The sequence below is a fragment of the Onychomys torridus genome, chromosome 7, assembly GCF_903995425.1.
Source record: "Onychomys torridus chromosome 7, mOncTor1.1, whole genome shotgun sequence".
In the NCBI taxonomy this organism is placed as follows: domain Eukaryota; kingdom Metazoa; phylum Chordata; class Mammalia; order Rodentia; family Cricetidae; genus Onychomys; species Onychomys torridus.
In genome coordinates, this window is record NC_050449.1 from 24657917 (window position 1) to 24675408 (window position 17492).

The 17492-nt window shown below is 42.3% G+C and overlaps 1 pseudogene; it reads right to left on the bottom strand.

Annotated features, from left to right (window-relative positions):
- Window positions 1-9515: 9515 nt before the first annotated feature.
- LOC118588145 lies at window positions 9516-9654 on the bottom strand (annotated as a pseudogene).
- Between the last annotated feature and the right edge of the window lie 7838 nt (window positions 9655-17492).

Below are 17492 nucleotides of genomic sequence, written 5' to 3' on the forward strand. Positions count from 1 at the left end.
GACCCACTCAGGGTCTCTAATCGATACTTCTCTTACTCCCTCCTCAAAATAAACAAGGAAGAACAAAGGGACAACTGAGGAATGGTTGTGTCCCCTCGGCGCAATGCTATATAGCTCACTGTAATATATTGTTCATTTTATCGTATGCTATTTTAGAGGAATATTTTTTAGCAAGACAGACAGGAAATCCATATGTTTCTGCTCTTCACTGATACATTGTCATACACGAAGAAATTTGTCAGAATAGCTAAGCGATCTTTTACAAACAAACAAAAAGCCATTTGGAGTTCTGAGGTTCCTCTCCATGCATCCAGGAAGCTGGTGGTGGGAGAGAAGCCAACTTTACATCCAAGGGGGAAACTGGCCAGCAAGGGGACAGCTAGAGCATGCTCTGCTCCAGAGCTTGACTTGAACCCCCATGTTTCCTTTGGGGATCCCACATGGTCTGTCATGCTGCTGGGCATCTCTGCCAGTTGCACATGGCACTTCCTAGGCCTAACAAGCTTGCTTATCTCCTTAGACATCTTTTTCCAGGAGTCCTTCTTACGATGTCCTGGCCACTTCCATCCCTGACCCCTGGTTATGTCTGCTGTTTTCCCAGGAAAAGGGACCTTTCCTTGCCTCTCCTGCCTCAGAAGATTTGCTCCTCACTGTTAACCAAGGGGTCCAGTTACAAAGGTCCAGATAAAGCAGAAAGGCCAGCTAGAGTCATGATATATATATCATAACATCTGCCATTCAAGCAGTTTGCCTCCAGAGAAAACCGAGCTTCATGCCCCAGAAGAAGGGCACTGAATTCTGGTGTTTAAGTAAAACAAGGGAAGGGAAGGAAGGAAGGAAGCAAGGGGAAGTGGACTGCAGGCTTTATGAGGCTGCAGGAAGTCGGATTCCTGCAGAGACTTGCAGTTTGCCCTTGCCTGGGCACTGGTGTCAGAGCTGTCAGCCTTGCTCCTGACACATGGGGGCAGCAGTGAGCAACGTGAGGCGCCTTCTTCACGAAGTTGTTCATTTCCACCAGCTAATGGGGCCATTTCTCTCCTTCCTGTTTCTTCTCATGCCCTTTATTCTCAGGCAACCCTACCCTTCATCCCCAAATTTCTCTCATCTCTTATGCATGTTTTGGGTTTGCTGTTCTCACCTCCCGTGTGTAATCCCACCCAGTAACAAGTCTCTTTCCAGTATGTTCAGCACTACAGTAATGGAAGATCTGCTTGCTCTGTACTGTCCGTTCTCCGACATCCCTAGGGTGACTTGTCCAATCAACCCATTCAGCAGCTCCTGCTTTGCTGGATGGAGTTCTTTTCCCAGTACCCTGCTGGGGTCTGCCCTAGATTGTTGGCTACAGATCCTGAACACCATCTTCTCAGCTTCAGCAGTGCTCTTTCGGCGTTCTAACCTGCCCTTGGTGGGGCAAAAGGGGACCTGGGGCTGCAAGCAAAACCAAACCCAAACCTTGTAGTGACCACTGTTTGGGAACATCCCCGGAAGTGGGGGTTCCTGTCAAACCTAAACGTTGGTACTTACCTGATTGCCTTCTGCTTCTGCGCTCAGTTCTGCAATTCATCTCCATGTTGAAGTACCAAGAAGTTGTAAGCCATGGCCTCCCTTCCCTCCCACTGCCTGGCAGGGCTATGCTGAACTGTTCTCACCCAACCCCCTCAGCCTGGGCTATGTTAGAAGACTCAGCATGCCTCTGTCTGCAGCAGTCACTGCTGAAAGCAGAGGAGGCAGTTTCGTTTTATAGGCCAGCAAATATACTGAAAGCCCTCCGGGAGAAAGCCACAGCCTCAGTTCCCAAACCAGGTCGGTGCAGAAACTCTGTGCTTTGTATTTACAGGGTCTGTTTGGAGCCAATTTAAACAATTTCAATCAACAGAAGCCATACGATAAATTGCATACTACTCATCCTTATAAAAGGGAGACTAGGCTCAGATTGAATTTGAACTTTGAGTGGGAGGTGGATTTCCAAAGAGCCCTGGAGTTTTCTCTTATAGACACTGAAACTGAAAGCTAGGCAGGAAAGATTGGCCCATAAGCACACAGCATCTGCACCACTGGAATAGGAGCTGAAGTTGGTAGCTTCATTTCAGACACTTTGTCCTGTGGGTCTTGGAATGGTTTTGTGAATTTAAGCCTTCCCAGCAGACTGCATTTGAGAGAGTTAAATAACCTTGCTAGGCTTAACCAGAGCAAAGAGCATCAAATACTATGCTATGTGGTTTTGTGTATTAAAAGAAATAAAGCACTAACTAATATTTATCATATAGTTAACACATGCCAAGTAGTAAGCATATGACCACTTCCAAGTGCATGAATGGTTCCAATCACATAGTAGGTGACTTTTGGGTATCACTGTTAATAACAACTGCCCTCACAAACACTTATAAAGCACACCGCATGCATCAAATGCTGATCTAAATACATGTAACACACTTCATTATCCTCATAGTTCTGTAAAATTGGACTGTTACTGTCTTCTCCGTTTTACAGATGAGGAGACTAAGGCCCAGGCAGGGGAAACAAAGCTTTTACCCCAGTCTAAGAGCAGCTGAGTGGTGGAGCAGGAACCAGAGCCACCATTAAATATTTACAGAGCTCCTTCTAAACACCAGGCACTATTCCAGGGGAATGGAGCATATTACAGTCCCGAAGGGTCTTATATCTTTGAGAGAGGCACCAATAACAAACAAGTCAAACCAATGATGGCTCTGCCGTGTTAGGAAGTCGTCTGTGCAGAGGAGACATATAAAGGGAGCAGAGGAGACTGATAAGATGGCACAATCTGAGGGGAACGCTGAGTTTGAATCAGGAGAGCCTTGCTGGGAAGGATATGAGTCAAGAACGAGGAAGCAGAGGAAGCTCGCCAGGCCCATATGGGGGAAAATCATTCCAGGCAGAGGGAGCACGTGCAAAGACCCTAAGGCTTGGATTGTCAGAATCAATTATGCTAATTGGTCCCATACTCCCTCCTCATCCCAAATTTCTAAGCTTAGCAAATATAGCCTAGCACCACGAATAACAGCAAAGACTGGGAAGTAGATTTTGTAATGTCTCTAAATTACAAAGCCAACTGTTAACCTCCACGTGGAACAGATGAGGCCACTCCTGTTGTGAGACACGGTGTAAGTGTCTGGATGACACATTTAGGACATATCCTTACCTCCTTCCTAAAGAACCTTGCTCACATCTTTTGCTCGTGGATAGAGAATGCCAGAGCAGGGCTAAAGCCAAAGATAACCTTAGTTAAAACCTCTTTGATCCAAGGATTGTAACCATTTAGTACTTATTGATTTTTCTTTCCTATTTTTAGGAAGGTGAGAGGATCTTAATTAAACATTTTTGAGGGGTACTAGTTCCCAGGGAGCATGGCCTAAGAGTCCTTAAGGTCTGAACCCTGTTACTTACTAACAAAAGATTCTAGAAGTCAGGCAAGTAGATAAATAGATTGGCTTCTTCTCCAGCTCTTAGTCAGCCAGGCTGTGGTACTGGAGCAGGGGGTGTTTTTGATCTCTGCATCTTCTTTTTGTCTTGCCCCCCTGTGGTGGTTTGAAAGAAAATGGCCCCCAAAGGGAATGGCACTATTAGGAGGTATAGCCTTGTTGAAGTAGGTGTGGTCTTGTCGGAGGAAGTATGTCATGGTGGGGGCTGGCTTTGAGGGTTTTTTCTCTAGCTTCACTCAATGTAACAATCTGTTCACTTCCTGTTGCCTGCAAAATGTAGCACTCTCAGCTCCAGCACGACATCTGCCTGCACACCACCATGTCCCCTGTCATGATGATAATGGACTGAACCACTGAAACCCTAAGCAAGCCATCCCAATTAAATGTTTTCTTTATAAGAGTCAACATAGTGGTCATGGTGTCTCTTCACAGTAATAAAACCACAGTATTAGACAGATTTCCTTCCTTCCTTCCTTCCTTCCTTCCTTCCTTCCTTCCTTCCTTCCTCCCTCCCTCCCTCCCTTTCTCCCTCTCTCTCTTTATTTTTCTTTGTTCTTTCTTCCTTTCTTGTGGGGTGTGTGTGTGTGTGTGTGTGTGTGTGTGTGTGTGTGTGTGTTATACCTAAGAGACAAAGGACTTCCTTTGGCTTATGTTTTCAGAAGTGTAACCCATGATTGGATTGACTCCACGCCCTATCACTGGCCCTGGGGCGGGGAGAATAACATGGCAGTAGGGCCACATGGAGGGGGAAACCATTCTCCTCATTGTGGCAAGGAATTAAAAAGATAGCAAAGAGGCAGAACAAGGCATAGCCCCCAAAACAATTCTCCCAGTGCCCCACTTTCTCTAGTGAGGCCCCATCAACTCAGGTTCTCAGCACCTCCAAATAAAATTACTCATTGGGGACAATGGGGTATTTCATAATTCAACAGTGTTAGCCTCTTGCCTGATGAGTTTTCATGACAATAAATGAAGGAACAATGGTCTGACAGGAGATATAAAAAGAGCCTTTCTGAGCCTATTGGTACATTGGCTCTGTCACCGTGAACCCACTGAGTGACCACCTGGAACCTCAGCTCACTTCCATTTGCTAGACTGACTGTAGCTGGTAGATGGTCAAGGCTGGCCCTCCCTCCGATTCTTGGAGTGAAGTGGGAACCAATGTATTACACTGCCAGCTAGACCATCTCAGATGTTCTCAGCAGCACACAAAAGGAGACGAGGAGGTAGCTTGCTTAAGGGCTTTTCTTAGGCTCATGGATCTTTGTCACAAAAGCACACACATAGGCATTGACTACATTTTTTGGTGCATTTCTTTTGTCTTTAATTTCACATTTGTTTTGAAATTATTCTGTGTGAAAGATCTACTTACTTTTTTCTTGCTTTTAAAAATTAAAATGACATTTAGACTATAATAACAGCTCATCTCATAAATTATTTCTAAAGTCTTCCAACCCATATATTATTATTATTCCCATTTTCCAGATGAGAAGTATTGCAACATTATATACTTTATCTCAGATCAGATTTAGTACCTGAAAGAATGTCAAATATTAATATTGATATTCTTAATCTTTATCTTGTCCACTCTTTCTGTTCACCTAACCCGTATCTGAAAAGAAGTACATAATACCAACAGCATCGATTTAGTATGAAGTTACAAACATTATGAAAGCATACCCTCCCTATCATCCCATTTTTCACTTTCACTACAGTATTCAGTAAATGGTATGAGACAGTCAACACTTTATGGTAACTGCAGACTAATGTAAAAGTTCTGATCACATTTGAGGTAGGCTAGGCTGAGCTATTATGCTTGGTAGGTTCAATGTAGTAAATAAATTTTCTGCTTAAAATACTTTCTATTTGTGATGGGTTTATTGGCATATAACCCTACTATAAATTCACACACACACACACACACACACACACACACACACACACACGACTTCAAAATTTACATGTACCACCACAGAAAGGAAATATCTTTTTCCATATGGGATCCTACAACAAAAGACATCTTGGTAGGAGAGAGCATGTAAATGTATTCAGTTTAAGTTTTATGTACAGGAGAGGCTTCAGGACCTGAGGCTCAAAGAAACAGAGAAACCTGTGTATGTTTATGTTACTTGGAGTTGATGAAGAACGGGAAAGTATAGATGATCAAAGGCCAATGAACCAGGAGGGAACTGAACCAGTCCTGTGTGTTCACATTCTTTTCCCTTTCTTCTAGAAAAGGAAGGCACCTCGTACAGGAGGGACTTCTAACCTGATCCCAATCAAAAGGCAGAGAGACAGAGAAAGCAAGAAAAACCATCCAGCCTCTTCCATCTATCTCCTCAACGCCCACGTGTTTTATTTTAAAGCTTGTGGCCTTCATCCCATTAAGCACATGCATATTCAAAAGCACACACACATATCCAACATATGAACATATATAGATGTGAGCTCACACATAAGTACACACATGAGCACATGAGCACAGAAACATGCACACATATGTTCAGGTTCATGCAGGCACACATGCACTCACAATCTGTGAGCTAGGGACTTAGTAAGTGAAGGGCTCTTTGCTAAAGCAGAGGTGCCAATCTGAATGCTTCTAAAAGGACTGGCTAGGATGGAGGGTGTCAAAGCATCCAGGAGAACCTGGGAGTGTCCTGCAGAGAGGCTGAGGGGATTTTGTTCTGAGAGTTAAATTCACAGAAAGAGACCGGGTACAATTCTAGCACCCCTGCCCACTCTGCAGGAGGAGCTGGATGCTAGAGTTGACAGCAGGGGAGAAATAGTCTTCCATCAGGAGCCAAAGCCAGGAAGACCACATTGGAGGTGGAACTAGAGGGAGAGGATGAGGGAGAGGAAGATGATGGAGGAAACCCAGAGCAGTAGTTAGTGAAGACAGCCAGAATCCAGAACGAAGGGGAGGAGAGAGCTGATGGAGATTGACGCAAGGGTCTTTAGAGAAAGTGATTAGTGTCAGGACCTAAGAAGGATTTGAAATGTATATGACCACAGACTTCAGAGAAGAAAACAGTCTCCCTGGTACTCCATGGGGGTTCCACTTTCCCACCTGAACTGCAATCTGTGACTTGGTCATAGACTTGACTGGGTATAGGTCATCTCCGCATCCTGGCTTTCTGCTATGTCCAGATTGAGAGAGCCTTGACCTCTGAAGACAGCATTGGCTAAGTCTGTGAACTTGATGGAAATGTGGATGTCTCATATTTCTCAGTGTCATGAGGAAGGTCTGGCCTTGTACTGCTCCTCTGAGGAACTGAACAGTTCACACACAGGTCAGAGCTGTGCAGAGAATGCACTGCAGACCTCCCTCGGTTCTAGCCACAGAAAAGCATTATGGGATGAGTGCCAAGACTACATTACCCAACACTCCTCTGTGAAGATAAATTTCCATACAGTTTATTCTGACTCAGGCAAAAACCATTCCACTGCATTGATACTGGCCTCCTGACCTGGGCTACCATCATGCTGGACTAACATTCTTCTGCCTCCTACTAGCCTCCTATGGATTATTTCCTCACTGCCTACCCAGCCCCCATTATTCCTTTAATAAACAGGATAGCATAATCTCCTCCTTGAGGACTTCCAGAGAGCTCATCACATGGAGATGCTCCTATATGGCTAAGAGTCTGTGATAATTTATAAAGAACCGAGATACTTTCCCATCATGGCCAGCTCTCTGATGAATGGGAGACAGTGTTTTAAACAAGGTGCTTCACTCTCTCACCCAGTGTCTCACACTCTAAAAGGGCATCTTCAGATCTGCTTTTCTAGCAACATATCAGACTGGCTGTTAAGTTCTTTCTCCATATCTCTGGGTCTAATGTGTGGTACTTATGGAAGATACTGTCACTTTACAACCTAAGATGCTCATGGTGTTTAGTCTTGGGGCAGGCATTCAATAGAAACAAGTCCACAAACATCATTACAGTGCAAATTCTTATAGGGAAAGAAGTCTGTGGCCCTTCTGCTGAAGGCCTTGAGATAGAGGCCTGATCTGACAGACTTCTTTGATTCTATCATATTAAAATAGTTGTCCAACATAAGAAGAGGGGTTTCAGGAGAGAGAGAGAGAGAGAGAGAGAGAGAGAGAGAGAGAGAGAGAGAGAGAGAGAGACAGAGAGGCAGAGAGGCAGAGAGGCAGAGACAGAGAATGAAGCAGAACAAGGAGAAAGTGCTGACAATGCCCACATCTCTGTTGGAATCACTGTAGCTACTAGCCTTAGGTCTACCCTGGGATGCTTGTGTTGAATTCTGCTCTCTAAGACTACACCTAGGAGTCATGCCTTCCCAGCTGGGCAGTTCTCAGCATTAAATTATATGACAGGCTTTAATCACTTGGCATGTGGTCTAGTCTACAGTGGAACTTGCAAATGGTGGTGGCTATTTTATCCTCATTGCCCATCTTCTTAGGAAGCTGTCCAGCAAGTTCTTGCATCTAGGAAACCAACTTCTCATCTTCCAATTCCACTTGAAGCATTTGGTCTCTCTCTGACCTTGGGCAAGGTGTTTCTCATGTGTTCCTGTTGTATGGTAACTCCAAGAGCTCAATATTTACCAAAGACTTTCCTATTAGTGTTGTCGTCCTTATCTCTTTATTACAAAACCATTTCCCTCTGCCTACTCGAACCAGAATCTCTCCAGCTGCGAGCGCTCTGTCTCTCCTTGAACACAAAGTGCACAGTAGGCCTTCCATGTACACTGGCTCAATAACACAGAGCGCTGTTTTACAGTGTGTTCAGGATGCACAGGGCAAGCTTGCTTTCTCCATTACATCCTCCGTAAGGATAAGTAAGAAGTTGAATGTCAGGGACATTGGAGAAACTGTATAAATACCCCTTGCCTGCTTTCTGGGTCATATCTTAGGAGTAAAACAGAGATGTAGCAAGGCATTTCTAAGTCATTCTCCCTTTGCCTTCTTAAAATCTCCCTAGCAGTTCCTTAGGGCAAACAGGGGAAGCCATGTGACCATGACAAAGTCCCATTTCCCAGAGCACTAGCCTTCCCATGCTAAGTGAAGCTTTTCCTAGGCATGTCTCCAGCAGGTGCTCTGTGAAATTCTCTAGGAACCTTTGAGGTGACAGTCTTGGGGGACCCCTAGGATGATCTCACTCTGTAGGGCAGCTCTGAGATCATCCTCCTTGTCTGCTGGGGACTGACAGTAATGGCAGCTCAGAGCAGCTGTGGTACCCAACGGGGGAGGCAAAGCCATCCTATCCAGTGTGCCTGGATGCCATCAGTGCAGCAGCAAAAGCTGCCTCCATCTCCAGCTCATTTCATCTAATGTGATAACACTCATGATAATAAATATTGTTAAAAATAAAAGTCACTCTGGGGATTGCGAATCACTGGGACAGGTGTTCAGAATGAGAAGGGTGCAGTAATTGGGTGACTTATTCATTATTGGAAATGCCGTTTAAAATCTACTGCATTTAAAAAAACAATACTTCAGCTGCTCTCTGGCCTTCTGAAGTCATTAGCGGGTGTTCTTTATCTGTTTGTTTTCCTCACTGAAGTGAGCTTTTTAATGTCACATAAGAACTAACTTGACTCTGTGCCAACATCTCTGAGTGAATGATGAAGTCTTTGGAGGCTCACACATCACTCTGCAAGACAGTTCCTCCTTGTAGAGCTCATTGTCTCTTCATTCAGGAGACAGGGTGGCAGGGAGGGACCGAAGCCCTGAAAATAGCTACTTGATAACAAACCCCAAGCAGTCATGGGTAACACATGGTTTCTTCTGGTTTATATGGTCAGGCCATCTAAGGACTTTGAGGGAAGCCTGTGTGCCCATCATCCCACAAATCAATAAAAATGAATTGCAAACTCTGTTGCATGCTTCAAGTACCCCATTCATTTTACAGAAGTTTGGAGAAGGGTATTATGATGATGGTAGTCCCATACTGAAAACAGGAATAACTGTCCCCATAGGAGCCAAGAGCTCCCACTGCATGGAGTTCACTTTGTACTTGATCTTTTGTTTTCAATTATTAACTCTTTATTCTTTGAGCCAACCTTAATGGTTATCAGTATGTGCCTGGCTGCCATAATTATAGCTCTGTTCCTTCCTAAATATACAGAATTCATACTGAACAGTGAATTCTGGGTTGCAAAAGAAGGGTTCATTTGCTGCCACCAGATAGATGTAAGTCCTTGTCCACAGGTAAATAAAATACAAAAACCAAAACCACATGCAAGTGCTTTTCAGGTTGGTTTTAAAACATATATCTTCCTGATTATTGATTATATGTGAGTTACCCATGATTTTTAAAAATAATTACATTTGTTTACATGTGTGTATGTCTGTGCACACACGTGCACGTGTGTGTCTGTGTCTGTGTGTTTGCACACATACTCACTTGTGTGTACCATAGTGTGCCAATAAAGGTCAGGACACAAATTTCAGGAGGCTTTCATTCCATCATGTGAGTCCCATGAATTGAAAGCAGCTCATCAGGCTTTACTATAAGCATTCTTACTAACTAAGCTATCTGCTCATGTCAAATTATCCACAATTTGAATTTATTCTTCATTTTTATTTTATTCTTATACTAGAGATTGAACCCATGACTTCAAGCATGCTAGATAAGTGGTTTTCCACTGAGTTATATCTTTATCCTACAATTTACTTTGTATTTTGAGACAGCATCCCTGGAAGTTGCCCAGTCTGGGCTTGAATTCACTCTAATACCTAGGTTGACCTTGAATTTATGATCTTCCTGCCTCAGCCTCCTGGGCACCCGAGATTATATAGACCTGTGCTACTAGGCTAGACTCCATGATTTGAATTTATAAGGCTGTGTTTGTTCCTGGACCTTGAAGGAATCCTGCCCATGGCATTGAACAAGTAAATAGATGGAGTTGAGCCTTTGCTGCGACCTAGATTTGCTCATCTCCTGCAGCGAGAGCCTATTATGTTCCTGATGAACTTGATCTACTGAGGTGGCCTCTCCCTGATAATTCCAGAAAGTCAAAAGAAGATTTGAATATGAGGAGAGGACCATGTAGGTGCTTTATTTCTTTTTTGACCCTATGTAAAGCTGTCGGAGGAAGCCTTTGGCCAAAGCTCCATTTTACAAGTTGTGTGTATAAATCCTTTGGATTGATTTTTTTTTTCTGAAAATACTCCTTGTTGAGCTGGAAGGATAGGGTGAGGAGCAACAATAATGTTCCTCTATTGCTATGGAGAGTGCATGGAGCCATCTATAGCATCATCCTAAGAGTAGGTATCCAGGATGCTAAACATACACAGAAGAACATCTGCATCCCACCATATTCTTGAAACTAGACAACATGCTGAAGATGGGTAAAAGTATAAAGCAGGCAGAGACTCTGTCTTTTGGACTTCACGGCAGTGGCTCTAAGTCTATAAATGTGTCACAACAGGCCGTCCTCAGCATGAGGAGATACTTCTGTGAGTTTCAGTTGTGGAGCTTGAGGCCTGAATCACTTTCTTCTCACAGGCGAATGTCCCTTCATCTTAGCACTTGCTCAGCCTCCAGAGTGTAAGTGAAATGTTTAGCGGACATTCTCTCTCTTGTGTGCTTTTTTTGTTACATTTCTGGGGACTGTAATTCAGGGGATTTTTGTGTGGTTGCTTTAGTAAGACAGACCAGAAGAACCATGACAGCAGGGACCATGTGTTGTCTCTACTTCACCCTCTGCTTGGTGTGATGACTGCAGATTCCTTAAACACTTGAAAGCGAAGGGGGAGGGGCACTGCTGCCCCTGTTTGTTCTGCTTCAGGCCAAAACCAACATTTAATATCGAAAAGTCTTAAAACGTTTGATCTATAAGGAAAACTATTTTGTTCCCTAAACTTATCCCAGAGTCTGTGAACATTTACATTAAATAAAAATGACTCATTTACTGATATGATGATAGTAGGTAGTGTCCAGTGCCCAAAAGATGATAAATCAGTCTTTTATGCTATTCTCTGCCCTTTCTCATCTTCTTCAACTCCCCTCCCTCAAAGATGGGGCGGGTGTAAGGAAACCCTGGGTCCTTTCCCACATCTCCTGAGCATCTCAAAATTTACCTACAGCAGGTTATGTAGACACAGTAGAGTGTCTTACCACAGAGATGCTTCCAGGGCTCACAGACCTGACTGAATAGAGTCTCAAATATACCAAAGAGGTAAATTAAATGCATTAATCTCTGGGAGAGTCACAATTGTGGCATTCAGGGCTGCACAGAAGTTTCCAACAATTGGCCTCATTTGCTTCAATAACAAATAAAAAAAAGTGGAGGGGAGCTGGGTGGGGATGGGCGGCTGCTTCCTGCTCTCCTTCTTCAGACAGTAATCAAAACGAAGCTCTGCATTGAGGATGTTCCGTTCATTTCATTCTGCACTTGAAAGCAAACACATTTGGCTCTTTCTCCTGTAATAAGGCAAATCCTTTCTCTCTTTTCATTTAAGAATATAAAGATGATGCCTGTGACACCAGGACCCTGAGAGCTTCATTTCAGCTTTCTCTCAGCATAAAAAGGCAAATTTATTCTGCTTGAGATAGTTTTGTTCTGGGTACATGTTGTTTGTTCTCTTAGACCCACAGACGCTTTCTCCAGCTATCTGAGTCTGGTAATGTTTTTATTTCCATTTTGCAATCATTACATTTTTAGTTGCAGGCTTGGAAAAACTCCTGCCCATCCAGGTCATGCTCTCAGGCTGAGTAGACATTTTGGAAGAATTGAGAGAAAGTTCAGCACAAACATGCATGATTGGGGGTCATTTGCAGGAGTTTAGTTGGGGTGTTGAAATGCAGGGAAGAACTCCAAATTAGCAGTTAGAAGATATGGCCTCAAACCTCAGGCAAACTTGATAGTCAGTTAATGAAAATAACAGCAGGTAGTGAGCACTTCCCATAGGCCTATGTCTTTCTCTACATGTATTTTCCACAAGAGCCACAAGACAGTCCAATGGGATGATGCTTTGACAAATTTTTACTGTGCATTTGATGAAAGTCTTGGGAAGGCTCAGTAGACTGTCTTAGGACACATAACCAATATGCAAAGGAGCCAAGGCTTGGACTCAGGCCAACTGATTTGGAAGCTTACATTCTGAACAACTATTCTGTTCTACCTCTGGGCCTGAATTATCCTCTTAGGTACTTGGTTTTCTTTTTGATAATATCTAATAAAGTCTCTCACCCAGGAGGTTGGTAGAATCATTTCAGAAAATACAAATAGACTAAAAGTTATCAAAATATTAGAAAGGCAAGGTATTGTTCTCATTATTAGTACAGAACTAACCAACTCAGATATTGGCGAACATTCTCTGCCAGACAGTTTCTTAGAACTTCTTTTAAAATTACATTTGTTTGTTTATTCGTCTGTTCACAAGACATGCATGGAGGTCAGAGGACAACTTTTGGAGTCTGTTCTGACCTTGTACCATATGTGAATAGAAGGGGTCTAAATCAGGTCACTAGGCTTGGTGACAAGTGTCTTTACATGTAAGAACCATCTCTAATAGCTTTTAAACTGCTGTCTCAAGACTATGGGCAGAATACAGTCCTGCAGGCATATAGAATGTTTTCCTTAAGAATGATTTATATGAGACATCCAGAGCATCTCTGTAAAGATAATTATCAGGATGAAATTAGGACAATGGGTTATGAGGAAGGACATACAATAAGGAATGGGTGGAAAATTTCTCACGAAGACAGATGGACAGAACTAAATTGGGTTTGTATGGCTTTATTTAGGTCCAAGAAAGTCAGAAACAAAGAAGAGAGTTGACCTATCAAAGACCCCTGATTTACCATTCTGGGCTACTGACTCCTTCTGATAGTCCCTCTATCCTCGATATTACTATATAATTCCTATTATAATCACCCATGACTCTGCATCTCAGCCTCCTCTCACATCATTCAAGAGTGCTTCATTACAGATCTTAGGTATATCTCAGTGGTATGGTGCTCACCTAATGTGCCTGTGTTCCTAAGGGAAGTCCTCAACCCATGATCAGTGCTTCCTCAGCCCTATTATAGACAAGTGATGATGGTGTTGGTATCTCCCTGGAATCCTCCAACAAACTGAGCCTAATTGCAGCACTGATAAACTCTTGGTAACTCTGCCTTCTCTGGGTCCCTTTTTCTTCCTCACTTTCCTGTTCTGTTATGTCCTTGGGTCACTTCCTATATGAAGTATCTGCACTCAAATTCCCATCTCGGGTCTTCTCTACGGAGAGCAGGCTCAGACAGCCTTCAATGACGGTGACTTACTACCTGAGAAAAGTCAGCTAAAAGGAGGAAATATTTGACTTATGTTTTCAGAGGCTTTAATCCACAGTTATTTGTCTCTGTTGTTTTGGAGCTGTGGTGAAGCAGGATATCATGTTGGCCAGCACTTAATGGAAAAAAGCTGCTTGTCTCACAGAAACTACAAAGCAAAGAGAGAAGAAGGGGTTGAGAACAAAATATCCTTGCCAAGGGCACATTTCCAATGACCTAACTTTTCCACCTAGGAACTACCCCCTATAGTTTCCAACACTTCACCATCGCCCATTAAGCTCTGAATCCATCAGTGAATTAATTCATTCATGAGGTCAAAGACCCCATGATCCAATTACTTTCCACAGGCTCCATCTTTGAGCAATGTTATATCAGAGATCAAACCTTCAGCACATGAGAGTTGGATCACATTTAAGATTTAAACTGTAATAGACACATAGTAAGTAAGAAGTCCATTCTTACACTTATAATTAACTAGCTGAAAAATGTATGATGATTTACTACCCAAACCAGCAGGGGACAATAGTACAGATGCCTGAAACAGGCTCAAAACCTTTGCTTCTTACCTCTGGCAGCTGAAAAATGCAAGTGTCTCCTGAAAAAAATCATGTAGCATCTTAGTCCAAGAGAACTCAAGTAGTATGATCACAATATACTTCCTCTATGGAACTCTTTGGTCTCATGCAACCCTGACCATATGGTGATGAGAGCTACTCCACCAGGGAATGCCTGAAGGTAGTATGGACTCCTTCAAAACTGAGAAAACATACTCTCAAATACTATGGTTTTTAGAAGCACCAAAATGATGCATCAACATTTGTAACCTAATGTTATGCAGCTGGCTACTAAGGATTATTAATATGAGTAGTTATATAGCTGTTCTTTTTAATCTCATCCTTGTTTTATTGAAATGATCTTTACCCAAATGAAAGAGAGATAGAGAGAGAGTTAGATTGTGTTTCAGAAAAGGATGGATCACTGATCAGAAACATGAAATTCTTCCAAGGCTTTCCTTCTCACTAATCCTGATGCTCTGAAGAGGAGCTGCATCACTCAGATTTTAATTCAGTTCATTAATAAATGAATTATGCAATTAGTTGATATACAATTAACTGGATTCACAACGCATGTAGAGCTAACTGGGTCAGCCTGCATTTGTATGACTGTAATGTGCCCAAATGAATATGCCATCAAAGGACATGCAGTGGAATGGTGAATCACATTTGTCTGAGGCTGAGAATTATGCCTGCCAGCTGCTGAAAGTTCTGTAGATGAAGCCTTGGTCTGAGTTGGCAGGAGAAACAAAAGCAGCACAATACGGGACCCCGAGTGGCACTGTCTCCATTATAGCAGCATTGTTCTCCCCAGATGAGCTTGGACAGAGATCAATAAATCCGGAATCCTCCTGGGCAGAAAGGATGAGCAATTGGATTTGGATTGGAATCTATCAATCAATCACTAACCGAAAGAGGTTCTGGCGGCACAAAATGAAAATCTCTTAGTGTAACACAGCCCTTCCCTGGGACCTGCAATTTTGACTGACCCAGATGCAAAGTCAATCAAGATACTCAATCATGTGATATCCAATTCCAACTGGAAAATGTAAGCCAATAAAATATTCAGCTGTGGTTTGTGAGTGTGACCAATCAATCCATGTCCAAGAATTTGTCTTATACTTTAGGCTTTGATGACTGAGTTAAGGCTGTTCTCAGAAGCTCACCGATTGTCTGTGACCAAGCTGGAGAGAGGGGGAGAAGTGGGGGAGGAAGGGTGGAGATTTTTGCTGATTGAGAGAAAGGAAAACTTACAGGAATCTATAAGTTACTTAATTGTGTTCAGGATTATTCTAATTATTTTAGAGGTTGCTGAGACTCTCTGGGCCAGAGTCTACACTTCAATAATCTCTGGCCATGACTCATAGGTACATATCTGCGAAGCTCTCTGTGTTCCATGTTTACAGGAAAAATCATTGTAACAAAGCCAGAAATTGTGAGCCCTTCTTGTTTCAGTGGTCCTGTGATATAACTCATTGTTGATAGTAGCATACTGACATCAGCTTTCTCAGCACCATCACCAGATATGGGACTGTAGTGATATTTGCCCTGCTCATGACCTTGGGCTATATGGCCAAAAGGAGGCGGTGCTTCCTGCTGGTTGTACATGACTTCTTATAAGGAGTTGGAGAAGGGTTATATGGCCCTTCTTCAGATGGAAAAAAAACTTCTAAACTGTTTACAATATGTATAAAAATGTATGTAGGCTTGGAAGAGAGAGGAAAAATAGTATAGTCAGATATACAAAGAAATAAATTGTTTTAAAAAACAAAGACTTTAAAGAGACAATAAAAGTAATGTAAAAGTTAAGCCACATAAGGATGAAAATTACATAAAGAATCTGGATACTAATATTATTATATTGCATTTTAACTGTAGAGAGACATTTTATTGTAGGGGCTACTAAGTTAAACCAATATGTGTATTTTAAAGGTATCTAGACTTCAAAATCTGTGTCTAAGGACACATTGCTTTGGAAAAGAGGAAAAGAAGATGAGAACCTGTGGAATGCTTCCAGGCTAATATGGCTTGATCAGCCAACACCCCCTGAAAGGTCTTTGATGACAGTCATGGCCCAGATGATCCAGCATCCAGAACAGCTTCAAGGCAACTGGCTGAGATTATCAAGCTTCATAGACTATTCCAGTCAGGACAGATTAACAGTGGCCCCAATCAGCAGGAAGTAGCCTAGGACACAACATCCACATTCCCAAGAAATGGATTGTGGATGTTTGTCTTTGTTTAGGAGTTGGTTTCAAATTGTTATTGCTCATAGTCAATCTCTTTCTAAAAGAAAAAAAAGATATAATATAAAAGCTCTCCAACTACATATTATAGATATGATAGGATAAAAGGGTAGATTATTGAACCTACTTTTAAAGAAGAATAACTTGCTTAAAATGTTTTACATTGCTATGGAGTTTAGTTTATTGATACAAATTTTAAGTTAATTTTGTTATAATGTATGGATATTTCTACTCTTGTTTAAGGTATTATGTTTGTACAACTCATTTAAAATTGTAATGTATAATTAAATACAGGTTAATAATTAGTCATCATGATAATCAAACTTATCGTCATGTTAGTTAAGTTTTCTAGGTAGACACAGATATATTTCAGTTAGGTAAGTAATCTTCAAATACTTCAAAGACCCACAGAATATGGCATTTAAAATGTTTTAAGAATTTAAGACTTTTCTGGACATTGAGACATGTCTGCTCACGGCAGCACCAATCTACTTCAGAGAAGATAATGGACATCTAAGAAACTCCATATGCAGTCTGCTTTCTTTATTGCAAAAGTTAGCCATTTGGGCAAGAAACTGCTCTGGCCTGGACTGCTTGACAGTATGTTGAATAAATTGGACATGCAGGACCCACAGGAAGGTGACCACTGAACTTTGCAAGGCAAGATGGTCCTTCAGGTTCCTGCTTTGCAGAGAAACTGCCAGGCATTCTATAGGACATGGGGAGAAGCTACTGATGAACTTGCCAGGATGGGTAGAATAGTCCTTAAAATTTCCTGCTTCACTGAAAGCTATGCCAGAGATTCTAGGCCTGTAAGCTGAAGATAGATGCCCCAACATTACAGATGAACTTTGGATGACTGGCCAGGCAGCCAGCCAGATGTCTCTGTCATTTCTAGAATTTTAGAAGTTCTTATAATGTGCTTCCTATTTACTTGGGTAATATTATGTCCTTTCTGGGGTCTTTGATGGAGCTGAAGACTAAATAGTTAATGTTTTC